General features: G+C 45.2%; 1 long non-coding RNA gene across 1 annotated transcript; it reads right to left on the bottom strand.

Moving 5' to 3' along the window:
* Positions 1–5,711: 5,711 nt before the first annotated feature.
* Positions 5,712–10,933, bottom strand: LOC146183058 (uncharacterized). Its single transcript, XR_014708704.1, has 3 exons — positions 10,779–10,933; positions 7,109–7,225; positions 5,712–5,722 (listed from the first exon to the last, which is right to left on the bottom strand). It is a non-coding gene; the product is annotated as an uncharacterized LOC146183058 (long non-coding RNA).
* Between the last annotated feature and the right edge of the window lie 5,765 nt (positions 10,934–16,698).

The following is a 16,698-nucleotide window of genomic DNA, read 5'->3' as shown; positions in this document are numbered from 1 at the left end:
GATAGGCTGCCAGTAATTGAGTTTGTGGACAACAGCACAGAGTGGGCAATCCAACAACTCGCTCTCGCGCTACAGACAAGTGAAAATAATGTCACGTAGCTGACTTACAACAGGGTGGACAATTCTCTTCCTCCTTCAAGTGGTCATAAAATGGCACTGCAGCAGCAACCCTGCCATCCTTAATCGGGGCCGCTGCCGGGGCACAGGTTGTGCACGCTGTTTGGGCTGGCCTTGCAGCAGAATTTCTAGGCACTGCACGGCGCACGTTGACGCCGAATTCCTTCGCCATGTCCGCAACGTGCTGAAGTAGTCCGTCCCGTTCGGTGTACTCGTCTTTGGTGCCGGACCTAGTTTCACATGAACGATATTTTTTTAGCAGCTTGAAACAAAGACATCGAAGATAGTGTACTAATGAAATCCCACTTACTGCTTCAGCACTTGTCGCTCATTGTGCAGGAACTTGCACAGGATAAGGAAAAGCCGCTCTCGCACGATGCACATATTGAAATGCCTTCCAGTCAACACTGTTAAGTTTTCAGAAATGTGCTGCCACTGGGAGAGTTCCGCAAATGGATTGAGGCTTACTACCTCGTGAAGGAGGGCAATGTCATCCTTAATGCGAAATCGCGTTCTGCTGCGTAGCATGTCGTTTACGCTAGTGCGCTTGCTGCAGCAGTCGTCCGCCGCCACCGTCGCCATCATGGAAGAATGGTCGCGTCGTCGAGTTGCTTGGCTTGGCTTTCCTTGGCTTCGCTTGGCTTGGCTATGCTCGTATCGCAAATGTAGTTTGCGGCTGTTTACGGGTTGACGCTAACTTTCCGCTGCGGTAACCCCTAAACTGCTCATCGCGGTAATGGCCTCGCATGCGCAGATGTCGCTCGCCAAGTCCGGTAAACTGTAACCTAAACACGGTAACGATATGCTATATCACTCTACTATGCTAGGTAGAACCGTTCTTCATCGGGAGCTGTGCTCCATGTGCATGTTCCGTCACGCCGTTCAGCCACAGCTGGCGCGCCGTGGCCATGGCAACGCCATTGCCTTAGCAACGCGATGACGTTTGCTGGCTCTTGCACTCGCTCCGTGGCGGTTCCGCAGAGACGTAAAGCAGAGGCGGGGCGCGAGGGCCCCCACTGGAGTCAACGGTGCTGGCACCGACCTAAGAGTGCGAGTGAAGTCACGTGACTTCTCTTACTGCTGCTGAAGCACACGCTCGATTGAATTTGTGCGTTTTAAAAGCTAATATTCGCGTTTACTTTGTTAGTTTGGGTTGATATAGAGTGCCAGCATTGCGCTTTTGATCTTGCATCGTGACTGATGCTGATGAAGTTTATTTAAGTTGTTGCTACGGTCCGTTACTGCTCTGTACCCGGACGTAAGCGAGGGAACCCGGCGCAAGCTACCATTGCTACCCGAAGCATGAGCTCACAGAACCTTCCTTACTCAAAATATGAATGGGTAAATCAGCGAGTGATCATGCTCAGGATGTGCGCAGCAGACATTTCAGCGAGCGAGATTTCCCCCTTAGAGCGGGCGATAAGAGGTAGGCGGCGGAGGAAACGGCGCGCGCGTTTTAATTTGCGCTTATCACTTGTGAAGCTAACGATACCATTGCTGGAAGGATAAAAATGATGTTGGCTTCTTCAGGGAGCAGTACCCTCCCAAAGAAAAGATTGATCGTACGAAGCCCAGAAGGAGTCAAATTGTTCTAAATGAAAGTGTTGACAAGGACGTTTCCCTAAAGTGAACTAAAAGATTCTGCCGTCTCGCACAGCGGTATGCATGGTGAATTATCTCAGGCAGAGTTTCCAGTACTGTAGTAATTTCAGATGACAGAGTCCGTGAGTAAATAAAAGATAGAGAATTGCATGCATGTTGTGAAGCGCTGATCGAGATATGCGTAAAAAACCTACTGTGCGCGGGAAACCAAATATCCACTCTAACCAAGAGTGCCAATGAAGTTAGTACGCAAAAATTCGCTGCGTAGAACGCACACTTTCACAGTTGCTAAAACATTAATGCTATCCCCACAGTAACACTTGTTTGCTCTACTACGTTCAAGGGAGCAGGGGAAAGGTACTACTTCCACCGGCGCTATGCGAAGGTGCTCAGCATCTGTCAGGCTCCTGACAGTCATCTGCTCTTTTAGAGGAATCCCATTACTTGTGCACCCTGTCTGCATACATTTACTGGTTGTGTGGTAGCTTCAGTTGTTTTATTCATAGCAGCAGAATTGAGGCAGCCGATGCGAGTCGCCGCAGCAGTAAAGCTCGCCAACTACAGTAACTATGATTCGGTGAAGTGCTTTTTTGCCAAATGAATGGGTCTCATACCTCAAAATAAGCTAATACAGGTCGAGACGAAGGTGTATATTAAATAAATAAATGAACGTAATGCTAACGCGAAACTGAACTGCCACATTCCACAACAGAAGTTCGATATGTGTTATCCCACTGTGTCTTGCGGGCACTTCCGAGCGGTGGCACGTCGGTATGTCCTCGCGTGCTCGGTGAACGTTGCTAAATCGAGTTTGCTCGCTCTTGCGCTTGCTCAACAGGCAAACGATCAAACTGTCTTGGAAGTGATCTCCAATGGCTATCCTGGGCGCAACGGAAAGCAGTTAGCTCTCGGAACCGAGATGTTAACAAAGACAAGGACTCTTCATTCGTTCAAGCTGTGGAAGAGCAGTGTCACTGGGAGTTATGTCCGCAACAACTCAAGTCAACCATATACTGGGCCAGAACGTTGGACTTGGTATTCTATGGAGTTACACTGGAAACAACATGCGCCATCAACAAAGTAGAAATGAAGACACACTTCTTCACTGATCACAACCAGCCTATTCATTAGAATAAAGTAACTACATAAGATACACCATGGCTCTATCTATGTCGATAAACCAAGCTAACCGAAACATTGCTCTCGCAAATCTTTAGCCTTAAACAACAGCCAATCTGTTTCTATACAAAACGATATACCAGAGAAATTGTTTGGCAAGATGGCAAGTATATTTAGGAAGGTATCCTATACATAAATAGCCACTTCACAGTCAGAAAAAGCGGACATGCAGATTTGTCAAAGCGCGTGGTCTCCACGCTTTTGCTCACAGGTGTGCATACCTCACCAACACATGTCTCAAAAGGAAGATCGTTGTCACCGGCCTGTTACCAGGGAAGTGTCAAATTGCCTCGGCCCAACTTTTTTTTTTGCCTATGCTCAGTAGACATGGGCCTATACTTCGTCTCACAAGATGTTTGCAGCACTGGAAAAGGCAGAGGCACCCCGGTTCATTCAGGTTCACGCGCACTACAATAGGTAATTGTGCACCTACAGGCCTCTCGCCCCTCCCCCAAATTCGGGGGGTGACAGATGAAGCAGTCCTCTATTATAGTGCGCAGGGGCGAGAGGCATTAATTAGGAGCTCAATCGCAAGGACTCCTCTGCCTTTCACAGTGATGCAGATTTCGCTTCCAGTGAGGCCTATTGAGCTTTAGAAAGAATGGCGAAAAGTTTAGCACTTGCATTAGTTATATAGCTTAGGGACCCATCATAAGTAGAACATTTGCCCACAGTCCACAAGGATTCCTCGTTTTGCTTACGAAATTAATATCCGATCTGAAGCCTGCAAGGCGTGATGGCTCAGTGGTTAGCGCGCTCGAGTGTTGAATACAAGTACGAGAGTTCAATCGCGGCCGCAGGGGGCGCTTTTTGACGGGAGACGAAAAGATCTTACCGCACCCGCCTACTGTTCTATGGAACCCCATGCTGCAGCAATTGCCGGGGTCTTCCACTACGGCGTCTTTCCAGTAGCGATTCATTTTGGAATTTTGAGAAAAAGCGATGAAGATGAACAATCGTAAAATTCTTACCGTGTAGTGCCTTGATGTAACACACGCAAAAGCAGAGGTCCCAAGGGTTAATGCGAGCTCTTCAGTTTTAACTTCAGTTTTTAGGTCGGTGTACCTGCTATGCGCTGGCCGCAGCCCTGCACCGTGATTCGAGCAGTGTTTCGCATTTCAGCTGTTCCGATAATCTATAACTGGATATCGAATAGATATGTGCATACATCCACGCACGGTGTCAGCTGTCACATGAGAGATATGTAGATAATATCGAAGAGGATAGAGTGGGTCAAGCATTCCCTCTTGCACAAATCCTCTGAGAGCGTTTCGGCCGACTGACATACAACTTCGACATTGTTTACAGTCAGCTTATTGCTCTAAAAACCGGTTCAATAAGAAGGTTTGCAATGCGCAAGCGTTTCTGAATTCCAGGGCAAGTAAATTCATACTCATACTGGGTATGCTGCAGGATTCATCTAGCAGCGGCAAATATGTTGTGCAACAGAAGGAATTATCGTGCCTTCAAGTCAGGCGGAGAACAAATTAAAGCTTCCTTGTATATTACATATACGGAATGCACGTGTGGCAACTACATTGACAAGTGGTGCTTTTTTAATATTTTTAGCACTCATTTTTATATTCCTTTTTTATTTCTAGGCCATACTGTGGATTGTCAAGACGCGGTAGCAGCTACAAACGCCTGCATGGCAGCGTGCGGTATGTGTCCCATGGCTATACTTGATTTTCTCCTTGTTTGTCGCACAGACCACTGTCGAAGGCTTGGCTATGGTAGGTATAGCTTACGGACCTCTTTGTTTAAATTACAGACATGCAACCTTAATTTGCCTAATATTTTGAGTTATTAAACATTCATGTTTATTGTTTCAACTTATCCAATCCCCAAACGACATTGCGAGCGAGACTGCCACCGGACTTCTGTCGACACGAGAGCACGAATGCTGTCAAAAAGGGCGAAGTGCTCACACCAAGAGGCGTACGTCTCAGTCTTCCCAATGGAGTTGGCTTTCGCCTGCACGCGCGGGCCTTCGGTGAGCTGCTATCTGTCAGGGACGCTCAACCGGAAAGCTTTAAATTAATTTAGATAACCTCTTGCTTTTTAACCTATCCTAGTATCGCACAATACACGGGAATTTCTGAATTTCAGCTCCTTCGCAACTAGGCCCTTATGGGAGTGTTAATGTCCTGCGGCCGTTAGTCAGATATAACTCGTCTGCATGTAGTACCCACCCACAAAAATTATTTGCAAGCATTTTGCAGTCAAGCCAGTATCATGTCAAACCACCTAAATAAAAATCTATGCATCAGACGCTATTACCACGCAGCTCAAGAACTTCGATGCCTCTGTTTCTTCAGCAGAGCCAAATTTCACAAAGCCTATTCTGTTTACTGTTTCGCAGAGTAATTAATACACAGGCCAGGTACTGTACTCCATATAGTTATATAGCAACCCAGTCGAAAAAGACAACAAAATTACAACAAAAATTTTGTCTTGTCGTATTTTTGGCAAGTCGTATTTCTATTGTTTGTCTTCTGTCATATGTGTGTTGTGGTTGTGTTGTCTGGCTTGTCATATTTGTATTGTCCCGACTTCTGTAGTGTCATATTTGTGTTGTCTGTCTTTTGTCCTAATGCTGTCTGTCTTGTGTCGCACCTTCAATCTGTCCTGTGTCGCATTCTTGTCGCAGATTAAATGAGGTCATTCCGCATGCAATTACAGAGCAGGAGAATGGTCTGCACTCTGCGCATTCCAGGGCATGTACAAAACACCTTACTTGAGCAAAATCCTGTTTATTAAAACACATATGCACTGCCGTCGGCTTCATTTACACGATGCAGTTGGTGCTGCAGCTCCGGGCCTCCTGGGAGTAATAAATAAAACAGCTTGCAATTAGATGCCTCGGACCATATACACATACACACAAAAAAAAAGAAGCTGCAAAAATGTTCTGCAGTCCCGAGGTAATCATAGTGGCCAACGATGACGGCCGCCCTGCCAGGCGTCACTCTCAAATGGCTCAATTCGCACTCTCAATTCGCAGTCAACAAAAAGGAAGTAAATATGCCCAATACAAAACCTCCAAATTACTGAGCAAGTTGAAAAGGGGAAGAAGAAGTTGGACGTCGCAGAGGCTTTTGGCCTATCAAAACACACCGTTCACACGACTGTCAAGAACAAGGATGCAATCCTGACAAAGCAAGTGACTGGCGACCTCCAATTAAAGCGGTTACGATTATGCGAGGCTTCGTATCCAGTCATCGAAGAGTCCCTGCTGGTATGGCTTCATGACGCCTGGTCTTGAAACATACCCGTGAATGGAGGCGGAAAAACTTGCCATCGTTTCAGACTACAAGGACTTTAAATGCAGTGAAGGGTGGCTAAAGTGGTTCAAATTGCGCACGGAATCACCTTTAAGTGCATTTCTGGCAATGGACTGGAAAGACCATTCGCTGCCAGGTCTGCTTGCAGGCTATGCTCCACGGGACATTTTCAACGCTGAAGAAAGCGGGGAGTTTCCTACAAGTTGAGGCCAATAAAAACTTGCTTTCTCTGCAGATTTGTGACATTCGAGCAAAATGCTGCACCTGAAGAAGTAAATTGCCTTATGCTAATGGAGGCACAAATGGTGTTAAAAGCAGTTACCTACTCAGTACAGTCAAAGCTGACTAACTTATTTCAGAAGTGCTGAGTTATGATTAAAGCATATATTGTCGGCAGGCATTGCTTGTAGATTTTGTTTTATAACAGGCTCATGCGTGGTTATAGACCAGACTTGTAACAGTATTTGGATACAGACTTCTATTACAACAAACCAATACCCTGGGCACTATTTAAGTCTGTTATAATGAAATTATACTGGTCAGCGTGGCTTGATGCTCCGTCATGTCTATTACACTGATGAAATTTGTCTCCAAATGATGGTTTCGAAAATGAGATTCATCACTGAAAGGAACTAAAAAGTTTTAGGATGCCAGTGGACATGCACGCAGCCCAAATGCTATTAAGCCAAGTGGCAACCCAAATGCACCATAAAATCAGCAAATCAAGCCCAGAGTATTATGTTTAAATGCTATGGCAAAAGAATAAATTTATGCTGACAAATAAGTAGCCTGTGGCAGCAAAGTGAAGGAAAGGAAATGCCCTGAAATAAGTAGAATCTTGTAATGCCCGAGCAGTTTCCAGATGCATTCTATATCCTCTTGCAACTATTTTATGCACTGTTATAGAAGTTAATCGATACACTTACTTGATTAGCGCCGCAGGTCAGAGCACTTTTGTGCCAGGTAGCGTGGGAGGCGCTTGTGGCGCTTGTGCTTATCCTCTTCTGGGCAGCCCCTTATCTTCAAGTAATACCAGAAGGAGTCTGCAGAGACAGAAAAAAAATTTAGCTGGCAGATCAGAAAGAGAAGGCTGTTCAATCATTTTTTCCAAGTCTCCTCAAATAGCATTGTTTTTGCAGAAGACCTATATTCAAGAAAGCAGCATACGGAATTACAGTGAAATTGCTAAATAAATGCCCTTAATTTGATATATTGCAGCTATCTGTTTTTTGATGCTACCAGTTTTGGTTCAGCAATTTGCCCTTTCTCCATTTGTTTCCTGCCTCATGCTGTGTTATTTGATTTATGTAAATTCCAATCTACTGACAAACTTCAACTCTGCAAGCAAGACAGTGCAGACTCCATGTAACACATTCATCGTGATAGGATACAAGCCGAGATTTTGCACAGGAACAAATTTGCAGACTGGTTTCGCGCGAATGAGCATGACTGGCAAATTGGTTTGGGAGGATGAAGGGGAACCTTCAGCTTCACAATGTGACGAGATCAGCTGGCTTTGAACAGTGAAGCGAGTTGATGTGCTTGAGCGCGTATCCGTGTTTTCTAGCTATGTTGAGGAACTAGTGGAGCGAACGGTGGGAATGACGTTTTGCAGTTAACTGGGGAAGTCGCTAACCAAGGAACTCGTCATGATCGACGCAACGTGCAGCATTGATTAAATGTGCTTACTACGAGTTTTCAAATGGCACTAAGCATTTACAGACGTCCGTGAAGATGTTCAGCCCAACAACGGTCCGAGCGGTCACCGAAGAAGGCTACGGATTCCGATAAACTTTGTATACTTGTTTTAGTGAAAACTGATCAGCCTTTAAGTGTACAGTCGTGAGCAAAAGTGGTATACAACACTCTGTCGGTGACAGAGCTCGGAAAAACGGCACAAATATCCCGTGCAGTGACACCGATAGGGGCAGCGACAGTGACACATGCATGTGGATAAAATGGGGTATTAGCATGATTGTCTCGATCCCCAAAAGCTGTTGCTCGATGAAGGCGAATTGCAGTTTTCCGTAGCTCCACCACTGGCTGAGTGTTGTATACCACTTTTGCTCACGACTGTACATACAATCATGTGTCCATATGAACATGATGCCTATTTTCGTTCCCCACCTTCCCCCAAAAGCAGTTTGCCAATCATTCTCATACATGTGCAATGACACAAATAGTCCTATTACTTTCAGGACAGAATCTTTACACTTTATTTCAGACAGACAACACTGAAAGTAAACTGAATTCATTTTTTGAAAATCCTGAGAAAGCTCAGTATTTTTGGCACACATACCACAAATAGCTAGCAATTTATGAGTTACAGTAGGTCATAAGAATTAGGTCTCGAACCGAGAATGCAGTCAAACGATATCTTTTAATTTAGTACCTTGGCTTTGAGTTGCAATGAGGCACTGGCTCACTAACTCAGACATGATCAGACGCAGATCAGGAGGCTCCGAATGCTAATTAAACTCTGCTGGCTAGCGTAGTGCAGTCTAAAGCAAAGCTGTGCACGGGCTCGGCCCGGGTCTAGGCCAAAGTATTTTTGTCTCAAGCGAGCCGGGCCGGACACCTGGATCATGAAGACATCCAACATTTGTGAAAAGGCGAAATAGCCATATGGTGCGATAAGCATCTAGAATACACAGCATTTTTCCGTGTCGTACCCATGTGAGAGCTTCAGAGTGCTTTGCCGGCACCCGAGTGCGGAACAGTGGGAGAGCCAGCTCTCCAGCGGCGATTTGGATTGCCAACTAGGTTTAATCCAGCACGCCCAGCGAGCAGCGAAGCTCAGCGGAGCCCTGGAATAGGGGCACCGACCCTGTGAGAAGACGGAAGATGGAACTCTTCCGCTACTAGCACAAGACCCTCGTAGAGAAACTAACGTATTTCCTATCCTATCCTATCGCCTTTCCTCCCGCTCCTCGCCGCGAGGAGCCGCTTATGGGCTATAGTTTGCATCTCCGCTTCTGTAAAATCGGGGCTGATATTTACGTGTCCGCTATAAACTTCGCGCCACGCTGTCGCCAATCACACGTCTCTACTGTGTCGCACTCCTACCGCGACATGGCCTCGTTTGAAACGGAACATAACTGAAAGCTTCTGCAATACAAGTTTCCTCTTGCAACTCTTGCAGTGAAATTTTCACTTGAAAGGCACACGGTGAGCCAGGCGAGCTCACCGAGTACCTGGCCTCAATCAACCCCTTTTTAGGTTTATAGCTTGCTCATTTTTGGAGAAGACAAGCTGCTTACCGAAAACTTGTTTTCCTATCTAATAAAGTGTTAGTCATTGCTATAGCACTGAGAGAAACCTCAGCGCTTCCGTGTTCATTATTCAGAGCGCGCAAATGTCTCAATGAAATGGATAACGTGTTGTTTTTGTGCAATAAGTTAATTCTAAGTGCATGCTGCGCCCCTATATATTCAGCAAATTTGTCATCTCAAACATGAGAACTCCACATTTTTTCAGATCTTGCATAAACTTATCCTGAAATTATTTTCTTCTCTTTCATCTCAACTGCAATTACAGCATGATTGGCCGGGCCGGGGCGGGCCTGGGCCTTAAATTTAAGTGCCGGGCCGGGCCGAGTCCTTATCCATGTTGGGCCGGGCCAGACATGGCTCTCTAGCGTGGGGCCCGGGCCGGGCTCAAAATTTCCGCCCGTGCACACCTCTAGTCTAAAGCTCTTAAATAAACAAAGTAGCGACAACATGTCAGGACTGCAGTTTTTTTTTTTTTTTTTGCGGGAGTCATTCATTCTTGCCGTCATGCTGAATGTGCGGCATAGCGTATGCTATGGTGGCTGCGGATGTTAGGAAACAGCAACTTTTTTTTTCTTTTCGGAACGTCGTCCTTACTTGTGCGAATGTGCGTTGCAGCGGCAGGTCTTTTTTTTGTGAGTCATCCTTTTTTACAGCTATGAATCAATGAAAGCATGCAATCAGCTGCGATCATGACACTGACTTTTAGCATTGTTCGCTTCAAACGGCATTTGCAGCTATCCCATTTCCCAATGAATATTGTGGCAGTGGACTACGCCCGCCCCAAGCGCGGCGTCATAAATCGGACCAGGCTTATGCAATAAAGCAATCACAGGCACTGACAAATTAGCTCCCCGCCACAGCAGGATCTATCAAAAGTATAGTCAAAAGATAAACACGCCACGTTATCGCTGCATAGCATCTTGGCACGCTGCCAATAAACGAGCTGTGGATTCGACGGTCAAAATGGAGGGACGCAGACAGCAAAAGTGGGGGGTGGGTTTATTATGCGAGCGGGTTGAATAAGTGAGGGGGTTGATTATGCGACAAAAGCAGTATGCTATGTTTCATGATCGCAAGTGGCGTCTGAAGCCAATTTTCATATATCGAATTATTTCACTATCTCCTTTGAGTTCGATATATCCCGGTTCCACTGTAGTTCGAAAGCCTAGATAATTTAAACATTTTCTGCAGTCTCAGTGACATTCGAGTTAACAAGGTTTTCTGTATAACATGAAGATGTTAGATGAAAAGGGTGTCTACAAGTGGGAAACACTGCAGGTTTTAGAAAATTTAACCAAGCAAGAACAAAGTGTTTTTCACTCACCTGTCATTGAAGCTACTTTTGCAGGGGAAAGGGGCGGGAATGCTTTCGTTGCACCTTTGGAAACTGAATTGTTTGAAAGTGTTCCCGTCACACTTCTCTGAGCCAGAACTTCATTTCCCCACAAACGAACGGCTAGTTGTTTGCAGAACGAAGAGTCGTTGTTTAAGGTCAAAAGCCTCTCCCACGACCCAGCATCAATGTATTGGCCATGACCAATGTGTACCTAGAAAAAACAAATGAGTTAAGCACGATTGTAACTCCTCATGTAACCCCTCCACGATTGTACGTCATCATCTGGTGTCTCCTGCCCAATCCAATCCTCACATTAGAAATAACCTACTGATAGCATCATCCTTGCACTCTAGATAGATGCTGGTGATACAAATGCAGTCTATTGAAAGCGCTGGGCACCTGGTTAGGTGAAGGAACTTGACAAGTGCAATCAACTGTGGCACAAAAGGCACACCTGATATTCTACATCTTTTTCCAGAGTACCACAATTCACTTTAAAGCATGAAGCTGTGCTTAAACACTTTTGATGATAAGGTGCTATCAATATTCAGCCGACCCAGTAAAAAGTTACCATGAAACAGAAACCGAAAAAGAGCAAAAAGTCCCATGTCATTAGTTACATTATATTACTCTACAGACTGCAGAAGTTTCTTAACAAGATATGTAAACTGTAGTAGCATCTTTACAGCATAATGCATCTTTAGTGAGAAAGTTGTACAGTACTGCTCACCTCCCCAGTCTCATTTGCAGTTCCTGCCGTCAAGTCTAGCTCTTCGGCTGCCTTGCGAGGAGCTGTACAAAGCACACACACAAAAAGAAGTTAGCTTCATGCAAAGAAAAAGCACTGTATCCTGTCAAAGTAGCCCTATACTGAAGGAAACTGGAGTGGCTGCTTTTGTAGAGACAACACAGAACAGTAACCTAGATTGCAAATAATGGGGAATGACAAGCAGCATGACAAATAACAAGCAAGCTATATATGGGCAGTGAAAACTGCAGTCTATATCACAATAAATGTTCAATAATTCAATATACACGGTGACAATAATACAGGTAAAATTACCTGAAGTTCGAACTAACAGAGTGAATGAAAACACTGTAGTCGGGAAGCCATACCGTTTTACAGTGCTTGCAAGGCTGGAAGACTGATCATTGTCCAACCATCCCACAACTGCTGCATTTCAACCAAAGCAGTAGGCGCTATCTTCATGACCACTCAAAGCATAATTCGTCCGGATGTCGCGCATTACCCGATTTTCTAAGCTTCCTACTTATGTTAACACACAGTTAAACCAATGAGCATGCATTTTTTTATACAGTCAAACATATTGATACAGTTAATCGGATAAAATGAAGTGAAAGTGAAGTTTGGCTGGGCAATTTAAAAAGAAACAAAATTAGAGATCTGGTGCTGAGTCAATTATAGCAAAGCAGTTTTTTTACATTCGAGTGGCTTGAAATGTGTACACAAACAAAAAGCAAATAACAGAGGCAATATTCCTATCGCTTAAGCCGCCCACAGCAGAATTGTTTGAATTGCCTGTGCTTGCTGCATGATGCACCATCTAGGGGAATGAAAGAAACTAGCATTATCTTTGACCAGCATGTGATCATAGTAACCTCTCAAGCCTCTCCTCCCCACCCCCCCATACTGCGTTATCATGCTCTGTGCAATTTGTACTTCGTATCACTGTGTCATGGACAATGGCAGTGCAGAAGCGTAAAGCAGTTCTGCTCAGAACAGCTCCATGTGCGCGAAAAAGAGCATTGCGACGTGTACCATCGTTTTTTCTACAGCTAAGTAGCAAAGCCTCATGCAAGAAGATATGTGCTGTTTATCAATCAGTGATTGCAGCTTCCGGCATACTAAACACTTCTTTAACCAAGCATCTCAACCTGCTTACAAATGAGCAAACTATGAAAGTGCGCACTGCAGGTGCCGCGAGTGATTCTGCAGCCACCGCTGAAGCGCAGCGACACTGGGGATTAAGCACCTGTTCCCCAGCCGGCTTAACACACGTCACCCTACAGTGCGCCCATTCTGTGTTGCTAGTCCTCTGATACCGAAGAGCAGAATGTTGCCTTTTCTTAATTTTGCGGCTTTGCCTCACAGCCATGACAAAAAATTGTTTCTCTGTGGGAAGAGTGCAGTGGCAGCACCAATGACCACGTCATGGTGCACTTCCTAAGGCGAAGTGGAGGACCACACACCTATTTACTTGGGTATTGAGACCACTCCCCACTTCTGCTGCTCACAATTAAAAAAAAAAAAAAAAGAACAGGCTCAATGCGTCTCTTCGCTTCGCAGCCCACAGTGCATTTCTTGGCAGCATGCCAAGATACTATGCAGCAATACTATCCCAGTGCATATGTATCTTCTGACGTAAGGTCTTGCTGGAAGGGGGGGGGGGACTTGGCACAGTGCCAGGGCCCTTTACTGATGACCTAGCAACTACTCGATAGGCTCGTGCTGGTTTTCAGTACATGCCTTGATTGGGCCCGGTAGGCGCTGTTCATTGCCACAAAATCATTTGAACACGTGAAGCAGCAAACACCTTTGAAGCGAAAAATGAAGATGTCATGATCGCAGCTGACCGCGATCATGACACCTGGGTGACTGACTGATGGGTGGGAGAGAGGACGATGCTTGCAAAAAAAATAATTTCTTCCTCATAACAAACCCTACCCCCAAACTGTCATCATGGAATTTTTTTTTTTTTTAAAGGTGGGCTCCTTACGCAAGTATTTACGGTAAATTGGAAGCTGACAAGTGCGTATGGCAGCGGCCTATCAGGTAATCTGGCCCTGACAAGGCACTCCCTTACTTTCTAATTGGTTTAGCAGAATAAATGCAAAAACACCTTACACTAACGGGCACTACCAGTGCCAGGTCATAGCAGGCCACTCAAATGCCTCTTGAATGTAAAAAAATAATGTAACAGGGACAAAGAAACAGGATCTTATTCCTTATGAGAAAACATTTTCTCACAAGACTCAATTCATACATAGTATAAAGCTCAAAACTTCTGCTCCACATCAATATAAGGGCAACGAGCAAAGAACCATTAAGGATCAAAGCAGGTCAAACAATGGAACGCAATGAGTTGACGCATATTCATACTGCCAGGCACATGCTTCCAAATAAGGCATTCGTGCTACACTGTGCCAACAATGACAGGCACTCAAGCTAGCTGTACCTGAGAGCAGCCAAAATTATTACCTTTTGAAGTTCGCACTGATGCCAAGGGCACTGCGCTGCTGACGGGCAGGGGTGGTGGCACTGACACTGAGGACACTGCATTCATAACCGGCAGAGGCAACGGCACTGATGCAGAATGAAAAGAATGGGGTGCCGGAGTTGCAGTGGCTTGGGAATGACTCGGGCCTAGGAAAAAGAGATCGAAAAGTTGTTGCCAGTGGAAGGTATGACAGCACTAGACCAGTAATAAGTGACACATAAATGCACAGTGAAATTATCGCCTACAGTTACGCAAGCACAGTGCCAAAACTACGAACAAGCAGTTACAAGCAGTGCTGGGATGCTGAATAGTGTAGCGCTCTATGTCGCAAATTAGAAATAACCAGCCAACTGATATTAAAAAAAAAATACCCATTTTCACTTATCTTGAATTTCAGTGGCAGATTGCAAGCGCTCCGCTGAGTCACAAACGAAGTGCATCACTGTTTCAAAGATCACTTCCTCCAAATCTGCAAATGGAATGCGTTCGCTCCTGCTGCAGCATGCTTCCCGGTAAGCCTGCGCCACTTGCCCGCATCCGGTGAACTTAAGTGCATCAGCATACGATGAACTGTTTCTCGTGATCCTGCCTTCTACAATGGTTGCTGCAGCGCCAATGACCACACCATGGTGCACTTCCTAAGGCACATAATGTACCTATATAAAAGTTGTCCCTCTGCATAATGTTTCCTTTTTTTTTCTGTTTTGTTTGATTTTCTGCTTCACTTCCACTGTATTTGCTTGCATTTTTTGTCGAACTTTTGTAGTTGTTGAAGTGTACTCTTCCTTATGCATTTTATTTATTCTCCACTCCTGTAATAGCCTGCATAGGTTGATAGTATTAATAAATGAAATGAAATGTGGAGGACCATATACCTATTTATTTGGGTAATGAACCCACTCCGCACTTCTGCCGCTCACAATTATAAAAAAATAAACAGGTTCAGTGCATCTCTTTGCTTCTCGTCGCAGCCCACAGTGCATTTCTTGGCAGCGTGCCAAGGTACTGCAGCTATACTATCCCAGTGCATATGTATCTTCTGAAGTAAGTTTTGCGAAGGGGGGGGGGGGGGGGGGCGGTAGGGCTTGGCAGGGTGTCAGGGCCCTTCACTGATAAGCTAGCAAAAAAAAAAAAAACTACTCGATAGGCTCGTCCCGGTGCGTGCACAAGCATGCTGGGTTTTCAGTACATGCCTTGATTGGGCCCGGTGGGCGCTGTTCACTAGCACAAAATCATTCGAACGTGTGAAGCAGCAAACACTTTTGAAGCGAAAAATGAAGGTGTCTTGATCGCGGCTGATCATGTGCTTTCCTTAGTGACTGATGGGTGGGAGAGAGGAAAATGCTTGCAAAAAAAAAAAAAAAACGTTTCTCCCACATAACAAAACCTACTCCAAACTGTCGTCATGGAATTTTTTTTTTAAAGGTGGACTCCTTACACGAGCATATACGGTAAATTGGAAGCTGACAGGTGCGTATGGCGGCGGCCGATCAGGTAATCTGGCCCTGACAAGACACTCCCTTACCTTTCTAATTGGTTTAGCAGAATAAATGCAAAAACACCTTAAACTAACGAGCACTACCAGTGCCAGGTCACAGCAGGCCACTCAATTGCCTCTTGAATGTAAAAAAATAATGTAACAAGGACAAAGAAACAGGGTCTTATTCCTTATGAGAAGACATTTTCTCACAAGACTCAATTCATACATAGTGTAAAGCTCAAAATTTCTGCTCCACATTAATATGAGGGCAACAAGCAAAGAACCATTAAGGATCAAAGCAGGCCAAACAATGGAACGCAATGAGTTGACGCATATTCATACTGCCAGGCACATGCTTCCAAATAAGGCATTCGTGCTACACTGTGCCAACAATGACAGGCACTCAAGCTAGCTGTACCTGAGAGCAGCCAAAATTATTACCTTTTGAAGTTCGCACTGGTGCCAAGGGCACTGCGCTGCTGACGGGCAGGGGTGGTGGCACTGATGCTGAGGGCAGTGCGTTGCGAACGGGTGAAGGTGGTGGCACTGCTGCAGAGGGCACTGCGTTAATAACCGGCAGAGGCAACGGCACTGATGCAGAGTGAAAAGGATGGGGTGCCGGAGTTGCAGTGGCTTGGGAATGACTCGGGCCTAGGAAAAAGAGATCAAGAAGTTGTTGCCAGTGGAAGGTATGACAGCCCTAGACCAGTAATAAGCGACACATAAATGCACAGTGAAATTATCGCCTACAGTTACGCAAGCACAGTGCCAAAACTACGAACATAACTGGAAAGTTTAGCCAAAAATCTGAAGTAAATTTCAAGGTAGCGTGACTTGCAATCTCTACATATGAACTACAGAAGGAACTGAATGTTAATGGTCGTCTAATAACAAGCAAGTGCGCTTACTTCCTGAGTAGGCAGTTTCAGCAGCATTGTCTGCTTCCCAGCTTAACTCATCAGCCACTGCAGCACTGGGCGCATACAGGTCGCTCTGGTTCGTCTGTGAGGGACCTAAATAATAAAAAGACAAGAACTAGCACACTGCCTCACAAATATGGGCTATGGTTAAATGAATGTTTAGAAGGGCATGGATTAATGAGAATAGCATTGCGGCATGACTGTCACTTCAAGGTAACGCCTGAGCAAATGGCCAAAGGGGACCATAACTATGTAACCCGAGAATTAAA

The sequence above is a fragment of the Amblyomma maculatum genome, chromosome 7 (genome assembly GCF_055883805.1).
Source record: "Amblyomma maculatum isolate TAMU_Amacu chromosome 7, ASM5588380v1, whole genome shotgun sequence".
Classification (NCBI taxonomy): domain Eukaryota; kingdom Metazoa; phylum Arthropoda; class Arachnida; order Ixodida; family Ixodidae; genus Amblyomma; species Amblyomma maculatum.
Note: the sequence above shows the minus strand (reverse complement) of the source record. Positions and strands in the feature narration are given on the sequence as shown.